A 14,072-nucleotide genomic window follows, 5' to 3' on the forward strand; every position below is an offset into this window, starting at 1 on the left:
TGATTGCTGGGTTATATGGCAATTCTCTGCTTGCCTTTTTGAGGAACCACCTTACTGTTTTCCACAGTGGCTGCACCATTGCACATTTTCACCAGCATAATTTCTCCACATCCTTTCTAAACACTTACTCTTTTCTTTTTTTATTATAGCAATTCCGAATGGGTGTTAGGTGGTATCTCGTGGTGATTTTGATTTGCAGTTCCCCAATGATTAGCGATGTTGGGCAAATGTGCTTATTGGCCATCTGTATGTCTTTGGAAAAGTGTTCAAGTCCTTTGCCCATTTCTTTTTTTTTTTTTTTTTAATGTTTACTTATTTTGGAGAGAGAGAGAGAGACAGAGCATGAGAAGGGGAGGGGCAGAGAGAGAGGGAGACACAGAATCTGAAGCAGGCTCCAGGCTCTGAGCTGTCAGCACCGAGCCCAACTCGGAGCTCGAACCCACAAACCGTGAAATCATGACCTGAGCTGAAGTCAGTTGCTCAACCGACTGAGCCACCCAGGTGCCCCTGCCCATTTCTTAATTGGGTTGCTTGCTTTTTTGGTGTTGGGTTGTAGACAGTATTTTTAATATGCAATTCTCTTAGATTCAATTCTTTAGGAGCAAAACCTGAAATGGGGCTCCTGCACGAGTGATTTATAGAGGGAATGCTCTCAGGATAAGCTGAATGGGGGAACCAGGATAGGGAAAAGGAATAAAGAAAGGATGGAAGTCCCAGCTGGAGTCTAGCTTCAGCCTGATCCCACGGGGAGCTCTGGAGTGTGGATTGTCCCACTGTTGATCCTGCTTTGAGGTGCCCCTGGATCAGCCAGTTATTGGCTCTAGGCTCTTCAAGTAGGGAGATAATGTCCTGGGCAGGGCGACACTGGAGGCAGGGCTCTGGGGTCATTAGCAGCTAACAGCACCCGGGCAGGGCCCGCTTCCGACACCAAGCCAGAAAGGTAATCTGGGTAGGCACCGACAGCGACGACTGAGTCCACCCGGTGAGCTACTCGTATCTACTTGCTTCTCACATTAAGGTCAGTCCATTCAGACATAGATTCTCCAGTGTTCTAGTGGGTCAGAGTATCTGGGGGAACTTCTGAGAGGTGGGTAGAGAGATGAGCTGTAGCCCTCACTGGTGCAGTTGCCCTCCCAGGCCACAAATGATACTCACCGTCTCCCTTTTCTACCACCCATTTTAGATTTCTTCACGGCTGACACTTTGGCTCTCCTAGATGGCTCGTGCCTGAGGGTCTGAGCTCCTGGGGGCCTGCCCTTACCAGGACATGTTGCCAGGCTTGCCTGTTTACAGTTGCTGGGTGGGGGAGTACCAAGAGATGCCCCATTCCTCTGAATGCCTGTTCCGGTTGCCTGAGTGCTACACCCATTCCTGCCTGCCCTCATCACGTGGCAGGTGGCTCTACACATTGCTAATACTGCAGGTCAGGTATCCTTACCAATATGGTTACTCCCTCCTGTGCCCACTGATCCACTGGCACAAATTGTCCCACGTGATCAGGTGGTAGCCATAGTTTCAACATTACTATGCTCACTGGTAGAAGTGTCCTCTTTGGTGACATCTAGGATGGCCAAGCTCACAGCACTTAGTGTTGCAGAACAGGAAGCACCAATTCCTGTAATAGGTCACTGGATATTGTGCCCATGAGGGATGGAGCTTCATAAAGTGGTTATTGATATAAAGTGCATACTGCTTCCTGGAGGCTAGCACCCCACCTCCCAGGTGTCCTCTCCAAGTTGGAGCCTCATCTGAATCTCCATGAGGCGAGTCCATCACTGTAGTATGCCAGCAACTTCTAGATGGTGCATATTTGGTAGGAATGGTGGGCTCCTGGTCATGTGCCCATTGCCATACCTCCTTTACCATAAAGCAGGTCCTTTGGTAACTAGGCAGTTATGAGGGATTCCATGTCAGCAAAGTAGACACTTTGTGAGCTTGATAGTGGTGTTGGCAGAAAGTATTGCAGGCAGAAAAGGCAAACCCACATCCGGATCCATGAATTATTGCTTTTTCTAGAATAGAAAGGATCCAGTGTAATCAACTTGCCAACAAATAGCTGGTTGGCTCCTTCAGGGAGCTCAGCCCTGGTCTCTGAGGCCGACAGGTTACATGTGGCAGTGGCAGTTGGTGGGTCAGCCTTGGTTACAGGAGTCCATGTTTTTAGACTCATGCATAGCCTCCACCCTGGTACCATGATTGCTTCATTCAAGAGACCACTGTGCCAGCAATATGGGGGCAGAGGACGGAGTCTGGCTGACGCTCATTGGCCAGTCCATTCTATCTGCTTGGTTGTTTTCAGCCTCTGTGGTGGATGCTCACTGGTGCACATTAACACGAAGTACAGAGATCTTCATTCTTTGTGCCTACTCCCACAGGCCCATTGACATGCCTTGTCGTCAGACCTCTGTGTTCCCAAAATTTTGAGATTGCGCCTTTCAGGCTCCTGACCAACCAAATAAGCCATGTGCCACTGTCCATGAATCCCGGCAACATCTCCTGCCACACAAAGCAAACAGCCAAGTTCACTGCCTGAAGCTTTGCCTAGTGGCATGAGTGCCCCTCACCACTGTTTCAGAGCAGTTGCTGAATGGGGATATAGTGTGGCAGTAGGCCATTTTCAGCCCATACCAGCCAACTTTCCTATGAACCAAGCACATGCTTTTTGCTCCTCTGGCACTGTGTCACAGGGAATCCCCCTGAGACGACTGGTGTGAGCTGATAGATATTGGTGCTACAGGGGCAGGTGACGTAGGATCTGGACCTCTGTATCCACATGAATCCATCCAATCCTGGATCTGCCACTTAGATTATGATGTATCACCTGACTTTATGTCTTGTTAGTCTGATGGGACCAACCGATGGGCGATGCTGGCCTCACTTTTGATGTCGCATAGAAACATTCCATTTCTACCAGAGCCCAGTAGCAAGCAAGAAGTTACTTTCTGAGTTGCTGGTATCCGCGGGTTTGTAGTTCTTTTATCAAATTTGAAAAGAAATTTCAGCCATTTTATCTTCAAATAATACTTGTTTTCTTCCCACCCCCCACCCACATTTTCAGGGACTCCAATTACACATTTATTAGGCTTCTTGAAATTGTCCCGCAGCTCACTGATGTGGGGTTCATTCTTTTCAGGCTCATTTCTGTGTTTCATTTACTTTCTCCCCGTCTTCCAGTTCACTTTTTCCTTTGCTGTGTATAATCTGCTGTTAATCCCATTCAGTGTATTTTTCATATTTGATGTATTTTCCACCTTTCGAAGCTTGATCTGGGTCTTTTTTGTCTTCTATGACTCTACTTAATGATTGATTCTCAATCATTAATGATTGATTCTCAATTGTCTTCTATCCCCCCCCCCCCTTCTTTTAGCAAGCTCTCTATGCGCCAGGCCTTGTTCCTGGGTGCAAGGGAAACAAGTGACTGATACAGAGGTGCCTGGGTGGTTCAGTTGGTTAACTGTTTGACTCTTGATTTCAGCTCAGGTCATGATCTCTCTGTAGTGAGATTGCCCCATTCTGCCCTAGAGCTCTGCATTGGGAATGGAGCCTGCATGATTCTCTCTCTGCCTTCCCCTTGCCCCGTACATGTGCACAAGCGTGCTCTCAAAAATCAATCAATCTCTATTTTTTTATTAAAAATTTTTTTAATGTTTATTTATTTCTGAGACAGAGAGAGACAGAACATGAGCAGCAATTTTTTTTAATTTTTTAAATGTTGATTTGTTTTTGAGAGAGAGAGAGAGTGAGCAGGAGCAGGGAGGAGCAGAGAGAGAGGGAGACACAGAATCTGAAGTAGGCTCCAGGCTCTGAGCTGTCAGCACAGAGCCTGATGCGGGGCTGGAACTCATGAACCGTGAGATTATGACCTGAGCCGAAGTCGGACGGCTTAACTGACTGAGCCACCCAGGCACCCCTCAATCAATCTCTTTAAAAAGAAGTGACTGGGGTGCCTGGGTGGCTCAGTCGGTTAAGCATCCGACTTTGGCTCAGGTCACGATGTCACAATTTGTGAGTTCGAGTCCTGTGTCAGGCTCTGTGCTGACAGCTCGGAGCCTGGAGCCTGCTTCATATTCTGTGTCTCCCTCTCTCTCTGCCCCTTCCCCGCTCATGCTCTGTGTGTCTCTCTCTCAAGAATAAATAAACAGGGCGCCTGGGTGGCTCAGTCAGTTAAGCCTCTGGCTCTTGGTTTCAGCTTAAGTCGTGATCTCACAGTTGGTGGGTTCGAGCCCTGCATCAGGCTCTGTGCTGACAGGGCAGAGCCTGCTTGGGATTCTCTCTCTGCCCCTCCCCCACCCGCTCCCTCTTAAATAAAAGTAAATACACTTAAAAAAATATATAAACATTAAAAAAAAAATGACTGACATAATTATGGAGTCTTGTCTGGAAGTGCCCCAAGATCAGAGATCACTGACTGTTACCCATACACAATATCCCTGAGTCTTCTGGGGGCAAAGCCAAAGAGGTTCCTGCTGAGGAGGGAGGTTTGGGTTCCACGCTGTTCTTCCCCTGCCCAGTGCTGGGCCTCAGCTTCCTATGGTATAAAGGGAACAAGAAATTCTGCCTCCCTGTCTCCTGGGCCTTTTGGGGGTATTCAGATGAGACAACAGGAGGGAGAGGTTAAGAGGTGCTGGTCTGGTCTCTAGGCTAGCCTCCAGGTCACTGGCAGGTGTCCTGGTCTTGCCAATGCCCCCGCCTAGACTCATTCTACTGGCTCTGCGGAGAACGGTGCTCGTTCATCAAGCATCAGCAGGGTAGGCCCTGGGCACCAGGTGGCCACCCTGTGTGTGGTGCCTTATCACCATCCACAGACCCCCTTGTCCTGACTCCACCCAGGCTGCCAGCCTCAAACTCGGCCTCTGGTCCCGCCCGCTGCTCTGCGGGGCTTCTGGACAGAAACAAGCACAGGGCCAGGCTCACGGGGGCCGGGTCCAAGGGTCCGTGCGCTGGAGGAGTCCGCGAGGTGGGCAGGGAGCGGATGCCCACCCAGGCCGGGAACGGGACGGTTTGGGACGCCTGCTGCGCATCCCAGGGCACCTGGCCCGCACGAGTCTTTCACCAGGGTCTGGGCCGCGACAACGCGCGAGTGCACAACGCGCGAGTGCACAAGCGGGTCCGGGAGAGCAGGCGCCGCTGGCAGAGCCGGCCCACCTGCGTCCGTGACGAGGCCTGTGAGGCCGCGACCCCCGGTGCCCACGCACCTGCCCAGCCGGCAGGTAGCTGGGACCCTCCCCTGCGCGTAGGGGGCGCGCTGGGCCGCAGCCGGTGGGGCCTCTGGGATCCGCGGCGGCCGCAGGCGGGGCCTCCGCCCTTACCCTCCCCCTCCAGCGCGAGCCCCGCCCCCTCTGCAAGGCCCGCCTCACGGTCAGCCAATCGCAGCAAGATTTGCTGGGCGGTGCGGCGCGGGATGGGCCTATGGGGTAGCGCGTTGTTGGGCTGCGGTGCCGCAGGCCGCACCCAGCTCCGGCGGCGGGGGCAGCGCCAGGGGCTGAGGGGGCGGAGAGGCCGGGCCGGCCGGAGCTGCGGGCTGGGGTGAGCGCGGCGGATAGGGGGCGGAGCCCGAGCCCCAGCCCGAGCCCCAGCCCGAGCCGGAGCCGACGAGCGGCGGCCGCACTCGGACCTGGGAGCCGGTGCGCTGCCTGCGATTCGCCCCTGAGGTGAGGCCCGCTCGCAGGGGCGGCGGCGGGGCCCAGAGCGCGGCGGAGCGGCCCGGGAGCTGCAGGCCGGGCCGCGGGGCCTGCGGCGGCGGCGGCGGCGGCGCCCGAGCGGCGCGGGAGGCCGGGTGGAGGCGGGCGGCCCGCGGGGGCCTCCGCGGAGCGTGGGGGGCTGCGCCGGGCGGGGCGCTGGCGGGTCTCCAGTCGGGCGCCGGGGCGCGCTGGGAGGGGTCCCCGCGGTGCGGTCGTCAGCGGTGACCGGGTGCGGAGGGGACGGCGCTCTGCACATCCCTGGCCACTCGGACTTCTCCGTGGGAGCGCCCCGGGAGCTCGCCGCGGGCTGGTTGGTGGGCGTCGGGGGTCAGCGAGGAAGAGGAGGCGCGGGACCCGGCGCTGGGTCGGCGGGTGCTCGCGACGGCCCCATCTGTGGCCTGCAGCGCCCACGGCTCGGGGCTTGGGCACGGTCGCGAGCATCCGGTGCTGCCGGTGGGCTCTGGTGTTTCCACAGACGACGGGGTGTGCCAGCCCAACCTGCCTGCACATGGGAGTTACTGAGGGGCTGGCGGTCCTCTTCCTCCCTCTCTGTGCTTGGTTTTCGTTTGTTCTGGGGAGGTTTCAGAGGGCTTCTGCCTTTAACAATAACATTTGTTGGTACCCTTGCAATTACGGCTCAGGGTGTTTTGTAGGTGATTTGTGTTCACCTCTTGCACATCTACCTTGAAGTAAATATTTTGGTTAACCTGAAACTGCTGGTGGTGTGATCATATAATTTTATGCCTAAATGCCATAAGGCAACTGTTAAATTCCTAAGGATAAAAACACGTGTAATAGCTGCATGTATTGCTCGTAAGTTATTACGGAAAGATTTTTATTTTTATATGCGTGAAAAACGCATTGAAATCTTAGTGGGGATTAGAAATAGGCTCGGTCCACTCTGTCTCCTTTGCAAAAACCACAATAGAGGCCTCCAGTGAAAGCGAGTGCGTGTGGAGGAGTAAGAGTTCAGGCACCAGAGCGGGGAGGGCGTATCTGGCCGGGAGCGTGAATTGTATCAGGGTGAGATTGTAAAATTCAGCCTTCAATTAATGGGCCGATGCTAGGGGCGCCTGGGTGGCTCAGTCGTTAAGCGTCCGACTTCGGCTCGGGTCATGATCTCGCGGTCCATGAGTTCGAGCCCTGCATCGGGCTCTGTGCTGACAGCTCAGAGCCTGGAGTCTGTTTCAGATCCTGTGTCTCCCTCTCTCTCTGACCCTCCCCCGTTCATCCTCTGTTTCTCCCTGTCTCATAAATAAACATTAAAAAAATTAAAAAAAAAAATAATGGGCCGATGCTAGCAATGTCTAAGTTATTTTTTTAAATCCAAAATTTTAATATATTCCTCCAATCTGACTGTGGGGAAAGCTAGAAGAGTAAAGGCTTTTTTTTTTTTTTTTAAGTTTATTTATTTATTTTTGAGAGAGAAAGAGCAAGCAGGGGAGGGGCACACAGAGAGAGAATCCCAAGCGGACTCTGCACTGTCAGCGCGGAGCCGGATGCCGAGCTTGAACTCGTGGATTGTAAGATCGTGACTTGAGCTTGGGACCGAGAGTCTGATGCTTAACTGAGCCGCCCAGGTGCCCCCGTAGAGGTGTTTTTAAAGGAAGTGAACGGTTTTGGCAGTCAGAACTGCTTTTCCGAGTTTTGGTGTGGTTTGCAGCAGGACAGCTGGTATGGTTTGTTTTTACTGCTTGTCGGTGCGTTTAGATTTCAGCCACAGAGGCTCACTGCATGCCCTAAATGTAAATTCTACCCGGTTTCCAAAAGGTGGGATAGTTTTCTCTCTGAAAGTTAATTTGTACAGCCGGCCGTTTTCTCCTTTAACTCTTTGGCATTATCTGGTACTGATAAGGTTATGTTTGGTGTTCAGCTTTGTGTTGCAGACTTTACCGTAAAGGCTGTTTCTGTAGATAATAGCTCCCAGTTAGTTCTTTCCAGTAGTGGCTGTATTGTCAGAAGAGTAAATACTGAAGTGCCTTAAAAGATACTTTAAAAAATATTGTTAGAAAAACACATATCCAACCAGTGTTAAAATTTACCTTGATTGACTCAACTTTTAACAGTTTGACGATAAGAAAGATGTTTTTATTATATGAAACTAAAAGTATAAATTGACTTATTTATTTTACATCTTTAATTGTTCTCATGCACGTGTAGAGAATGGTGTAGTAATTCCCTGCTTCTGCTTACCCTTATCCAGCTTAAACAGGTGTTAATAGCCAGTCTTTTTATTTTTTTTTAAGTTTATTATTTTTTGAGAGAGGGAGGGAGGGGCAGAGAGAGAGAGAGAGGATCCCAAGCAGGCTCCATACTGTCAGCATGGAACCCGATGCAGGATCTCTTGAACCGTGAGATCATGACCTGAGCCGAAATCAAGAGTTGGATGCTTAACCAACCGAGGCACCCAGGCACCCCAGTCTTTTTAGAGAGAGCACGAGTGAGGGAGGGAGAATCCCAAGCAGGCTCTGAGCTGTCAGTGCAGAGCCCAATGCCAGACGGGGCTCCATCTCACAAACCATGAGGTCATGACCTGAGATCCAGAGTTGGACGCTTAACTGACTGAGCCACCCGGGTGCCCCTAGCCAGTCTTTATCTGTATCCCCCCAGACCCAGATTTCGTGTCATTTTAACTTAAATATTTCAGTATGTGTATTTACATATCTTTTTTAAAAAGATAAACGTAAGTACCACCATCACAGAACATGAATAATTTCTCATCCACCTTCACATACCCAACCAATGTTACAATTTTCTTGTCTTAGTTTTTTAATAACAGTTTTAATGAGGATCCAAATGCTATTTATACATTGTGACTTGTTTTAATTTATAGGTTCCCCCTCCATCTTTTGTCTTCTTTTGTGACTTATTTGATGAAACTCAGTGAGTGGTTTGTCCTGGGGAGTTATATCCAGTCTGGATTTTATTCTGTATTGTAGTTTACACAGAATTGATTGTAAACCGGTAGGTAAATCAAAAGGTGTGATCAGATTCAGGATTTATTTTTGGCAAAAAAGACCTCAGTAGGATAGTAGGCAGATTATGATTAGTGGTCTTGTTAGCAACCCTCGATGCTCAATGCCTGGAGTCATTATTTTATTAGGCTTTGGAAAATGTTATTTTAATCCTATAATTTCATCATTTATTAACTGGAATGCTTCTATAAAGAGAAATGTTTCCTCTGTAATTTGGTTACCCTGAATTTTAGCTCTTTTGGGAAGAGTAGGATGAATGCTTAATTCCTCTCCATTATTTACTAGTTCTCAAAATGAGTTGGAATCCTCTAAAAGTTGCCAGTGAATTGTGCATGCTTGTGTCATTGTCACCGGTGTCAATGGTGTGTCATCGGTGTCACTCACTGATACTTGATATTTGATATGGTTCGATCCATTGTAGACATTGTCTTTATTGATGCTGAGATTGTCTAATCTTTGTCCAATAGGAATCTATTCAGTCTGACTCCTAAATCCTTTAAACAGGACTCTCAAGTCTTTGATCTTCATTCTAGTGTGACACACCCCACCAGGCTCATCTTGTACATTTCTTTCCCAAGCCCTGGAATCATCCATTTTTTCAAGGGGCCTTGGTTTCTCTTAATGAAAAACAGTGTTTAGTAATGACAGTCTGTGTCCTGGGGTAGTTCTGTGCTATTGGGTTGGGTCACTGTTTTTAGGTCTTTTCAGTGCACGGATCACAGGTCACTGTACAGAGACCTACTTAACCTTCTTGATCTTACACCTGTATCTTTTTTTCTTCCAAGGGAAACAGCTTGATTCGAACTACTCACTGTTTCATCCCACACCATACACATCTGAGTCTCAGAAGAAGAATACTAAAACTGCTATCGACTAATAAAATTTGAGTTGTTTTGCATCCCTGTGAGGGATATGAAGTCAAATTATTGTGTTTTAAAGTCACTTAAAGGGGTGCCTGGGGGGCTCAGTTGGGTGAGCATTTGACTTTTGGTTTCAGCTCAGGTCATGATCTCATGGGTTTGTGGGTTCAAGCCCCACATTGGGCTCTGCGCTGACCATGTGGAGCCTGCTTGGGATCCTCTCTCTTCCTCTCTCTCTGCCCTTTCCCCCTCCCCCCAACAAATAAGTAAACTTAAAAAAAAAAAAAGTCGCTTAGAATAGTTACACTGATTTTGTTACTACTCGGTGCATAGTTTTGTTTTTTTTTTCTTTCAATATTTAGGGATTGCTTTTTAAAAATTTTATTTTATAATGACGTAAAATATTAAAAGTCTTTCAAAATCAAACGTATGAAACAAGGTATAGGCAAAGAAGCTTCTTTTTGTCCCTTCATTTTCACCTATCCTCTCTTCCCTATAGATAACCTTTGTATATTTTAATTTTATGGTTATATTCATACCTCCTCTTTATTAGATGGATAGTAATATATACACATTATCTCATGGTGCTTTAAAAGGCCTCTTTTAGTTGTGGTGAAATACATATAACATAAAATTTACCATCTTAACCATTTGTAAATGTACAGTTCCTGGTATACACATTCGTGTTGTTGTGCAGCCATCACTACCGTCCATCCCAGACCTCATTCATCTTGTAGAACTAGGACTCTGTGCCCATAAGTCAATATCCCCACCTTCGCCCTTGCCCTCAGCCCATCTTCTGTTCTTTCTGTCTCTATGATTTTATCTACTCTAGATACCTCGTATAAGTGGAATCATGCAGTATTTGTCCTTTTGTGACTGGCTGACTTCACTTAGCATAATGTCCTCCAGGTTCATCCATTTGGTGGCAGGTGGCAAGATGTCTTTCCTTTTGAAGACTGAATAATACTCCATTATGCAGATATACCACGTAAGTGCTTTTTAATGAATACTTAACTTAAAAATCTTATCCATTAATGGCTTTTCCCCCCTTATACTATGAGTTAATGAGAATTCTCTGGTACATTTTAAGTTATCAGATTGGAAGGAAATACTTCTCATAGGTTTGATTTCATACTCAGAAATTCAGTTGACTAGACTTTAGTCTTTATTTGGTGGTTGACAGCTACAGATATTAAAGACTTCAGTTTTGTATCTTTCTTTTTCTTTTTAATAGCTGCCATTTCAGCTCCTCAATTACAGCAGTACTGTTTTATGTTGGTTTTTTGCAAAGTCCATTTCTGAGATAGAATCATCTAACTCATATTGACACACGAGTCCATTATTAATTGATTTGTTAACATTACATTGTAGTAATCCGTGTTTCTGGTCTTACCTATCGTTCTCTCACCTATTATCTACATACATGTTCCCTGAATTCTGAGATATTTAAGCTTTAAAGTCTAAAATATTAGGCCTATAGATTTTAAGGGGGTGAAAAACAGTTCCTATAGCTGTAGTTATTAATGCTCTTTTGCTCACATCAGTTTTGTCAATTATGCTTCCATCATGCATTCTGAACCAGTCCCGTCCCATCTCTGCTATCACCACCTGGGGCCCAGCAGCCGTCACATCTCCCTTGGACCAGCACAGCAGCCTCCGGCTGGTTTCCCTGCATCCTTCCTACCCATTTTCCACATTTCAGCCAGGGTGATTTATTCATGTAATATAAATTAGATCATGGTCTGTCTTTCTTGCAACCTTTCAAAGATTGATAAAAGTGGTTGCCTTTAGGGACAGGGAACTGTGGCTGAGGGATGGCATGGGAGGGAGAATTACTCTTCATGGGATAAGTTTATATATCTTTGGATATATATCCTATATTTCATGTAGTTGGATTATGTACTCAGAATAAAATAAGTCATCTTACAAACAAAAACCCAGTGACTTCCCATTTATATTTAACGACATAATCCAAGTTTCTTAACATGATCTCCAAGCTCACTTTCTGTCATTCTGCTTGCTCATTTATCCTGCATTTACAGTGATTTTCCTGGAGGCCCGCTCTTCCCATTTAGGGAATCACACATTGATCTCTTTGCTTAGAGTGAACACTTATACCACTCCGCATGGCCAGCTCCTTCTCTTTTAGTCCCCTGCATAAAAGTCCCTTAAAGAGACTCTCCCTATCCTGCCTCCCTCTTTCAAGTAGGTTTCCCCTGTTACTAACTCAGACATTTCTTGTGTCCTTCAATTTTAATGATTTGTTTATTTACTCATGTTTTTTTTTCCCCATAGCAAGCATACTTTATGAAGGCAGAGAGCATATTTATTTGCTGTTTAAGCTGGCCCCTTTGTGTTTTTGCTAGAACGAGTTCTGAGTCACAGACTAGACCATGACACTTCCTTTCTTAGAGCTTTTCATCAATTCTCCCTGGGCCGTAAATCCAGAGCTCCTGGACCGGGCTTTCAAGGCTTGGCCTCTTCCCATATATATCTCCAGTTTTATCTCTTACAACACCTTGGTTTTGCTTCCCACAGTGCTCTGAGCATGGTAACCAGGCACACAGTAGGTGCCCAGTAAATATTTGTGGAATGAGTGATTTAAGATTCAGTTTCTTTAAGTCTTTGGGAAATTAAGTCACACTCTTAAGACAATGATAGCTAAAAACATAAGGTCGTGAAGCTTCAGGGAAGGCTACATAAAGAAGGTAGAGTTTAAAGTCACCCTTGAGAGCTGGGCACGGTGGGTAAAGGGGAAATATCATTCTGTGAAGGAGAAATGGGAAGTTTCTTAAGATTAGATTTTGTGTCACCACGTTTGATGGCTGTGGTTTAAACACACATGCAGGAATCCCATCTAGACCTGCTGAATTCCAACCTTGGACCAGGTGATTCAGATGTACTCCCCAGAACAGTGGTCCCCCATTCAGTGAGTGTTGAGTGGGCCCAAGACGACCATTCTGTGCAGGTGGTGTTTCTTCCACATTGGGTGTGTGTGTCATGTGAAGTGCCTCTGGATTTTCTGCTGAGGTTTGTCCTTCTCTCTGTTTAAATAATTGTTGAAAACCAGGGATGTGCTTTCAATTAGCAAGACAGAATTTCTAAAATTGAGTTTATAAACTAGAATTTTCGTCTTTTTAAGTACCTGCTATAGGCCAGGCGTTGTGCTTTTATGTAATAGCTCATTTAATCCTTACAACAATCCTGTTCAGTGCTCATGAGATTATCTGTGAAAACACTAAGGGAGTGTAGATGATTGCCAAGGTCAGACAGTTAGGTGGTGGAGCTGGGATTCAGACCAAGGCTGCCTGACTCCACAGACGATGCTCTTAACCACCAGGCTGTGCTGCCTTCCTTGTGTATACTCAGTCCTGACACTGTAGGCAGCTGATTATAACTGTTGGTCCTGGTCTTCCCTGTGAGAGCAAGGGCTGTGCCTCACTACTGCTGTCTTTGAGTCCAGCACAATGCCTGGCACAGAGTAGGTCCTCAAGAAATAGTTGTTGCGTTAGCGATCTTCAGTTATTTTTTAAAAGCTAAGTTGTGAGGAGTAACGTTCATGGCAGATTGTTAAAAGTGGTGTGGGTCATCTGTTCCCTTAAAGCAGTGGTTGGCAAATTCTCTGTAAAGGGCCAGATAATAGGTATTTCAGGCTTTGAGAGTTGTAGGGTCTCTGTTGCAACTGTTGAGCTCTACTGTTGTTGCAGGAAGCAGCCATAGGCAATATGCAAATGAATGTGCATGACTGTTCCAATAAAACCTTCTTTATGGACGCTGAAATCTGAATTGATTTGCATGTCTATCATCTGTTATTATTTATGTTTAATATCATTTTTTTCAACCTTTAAATATTAATCTTAACTTGTGGCCCTTATAAAAGCATCTGGCTGGGTTGGGGGTGGGGGGGGAATCATGACTTGCTGATTTCTGGCCAGGGTCTAAGTTTTATCATTAGATCGAACTAGACCTCTCTCCTGAACCAAATTGTTTTGTCTGCTAGTGGCCTGTGTTTTGTTGCATCCATTAAGGAACTGTGTATGAGAAACACTGTTCTGAAACACCATGTCATATTGGGCATAGGGCAGTTGTTGGGGGCCTGTTCCTTATAATAAGTGGAAAAAAGACTGTTGTTTGTTTTCATGAAGAAATCTGCTTTACTTTCTTTGAATAGAATTCTCCATTTTATTATTCTAGCTCTGTTCCAGAATGAACTTTTGTATTTTACGTTTTCCCTTTATTTCAATTGTACTTTAATAGAAAGAGCTATTTGGAATTAGAAAGACCTGGTTACACCTCACTGTGTAATTTTCTATGCCAAATTAACCCCTTGTTTCCTGAATTGTAAAACAGGAGCTATTTCCTACTTCATTTGGCATATTTATGGGGATTAGATATAACGTAAGTGAACTGGTAGCATTATACCTGGCCCACAGGTTGCAGTAAATTCTCTTAGATGAACTCCCAGCAAATATTTATCTCCTGCCTTTTGGGTGTATGCACTAAGAAAGCAGATGTCTGGTATATTACATCTAAGAAAATGTAATCCTTGCAAT

General features: G+C 46.7%; 1 protein-coding gene across 6 annotated transcripts in view; it reads left to right on the forward strand.

Annotated features, from left to right (window-relative positions):
• The first annotated feature begins 5,446 nt into the window (after positions 1–5,446).
• ADD1 (adducin 1) overlaps positions 5,447–14,072 on the forward strand; it is an 87,191-nt gene continuing 78,565 nt past the window's right edge. For 2 of the 6 annotated variants that reach the window (XM_049630199.1, XM_049630200.1), the window contains exon 1: positions 5,447–5,651. The gene's annotated coding sequence lies outside the window, so the exon portion shown is untranslated. The remainder of the gene's footprint in view (positions 5,652–14,072) is intronic. The other 4 variants (XM_049630196.1, XM_049630202.1, XM_049630201.1 and 1 more) reach the window with 3 other exon arrangements.

The sequence above is a fragment of the Panthera uncia genome, chromosome B1 (genome assembly GCF_023721935.1).
Source record: "Panthera uncia isolate 11264 chromosome B1, Puncia_PCG_1.0, whole genome shotgun sequence".
Classification (NCBI taxonomy): domain Eukaryota; kingdom Metazoa; phylum Chordata; class Mammalia; order Carnivora; family Felidae; genus Panthera; species Panthera uncia.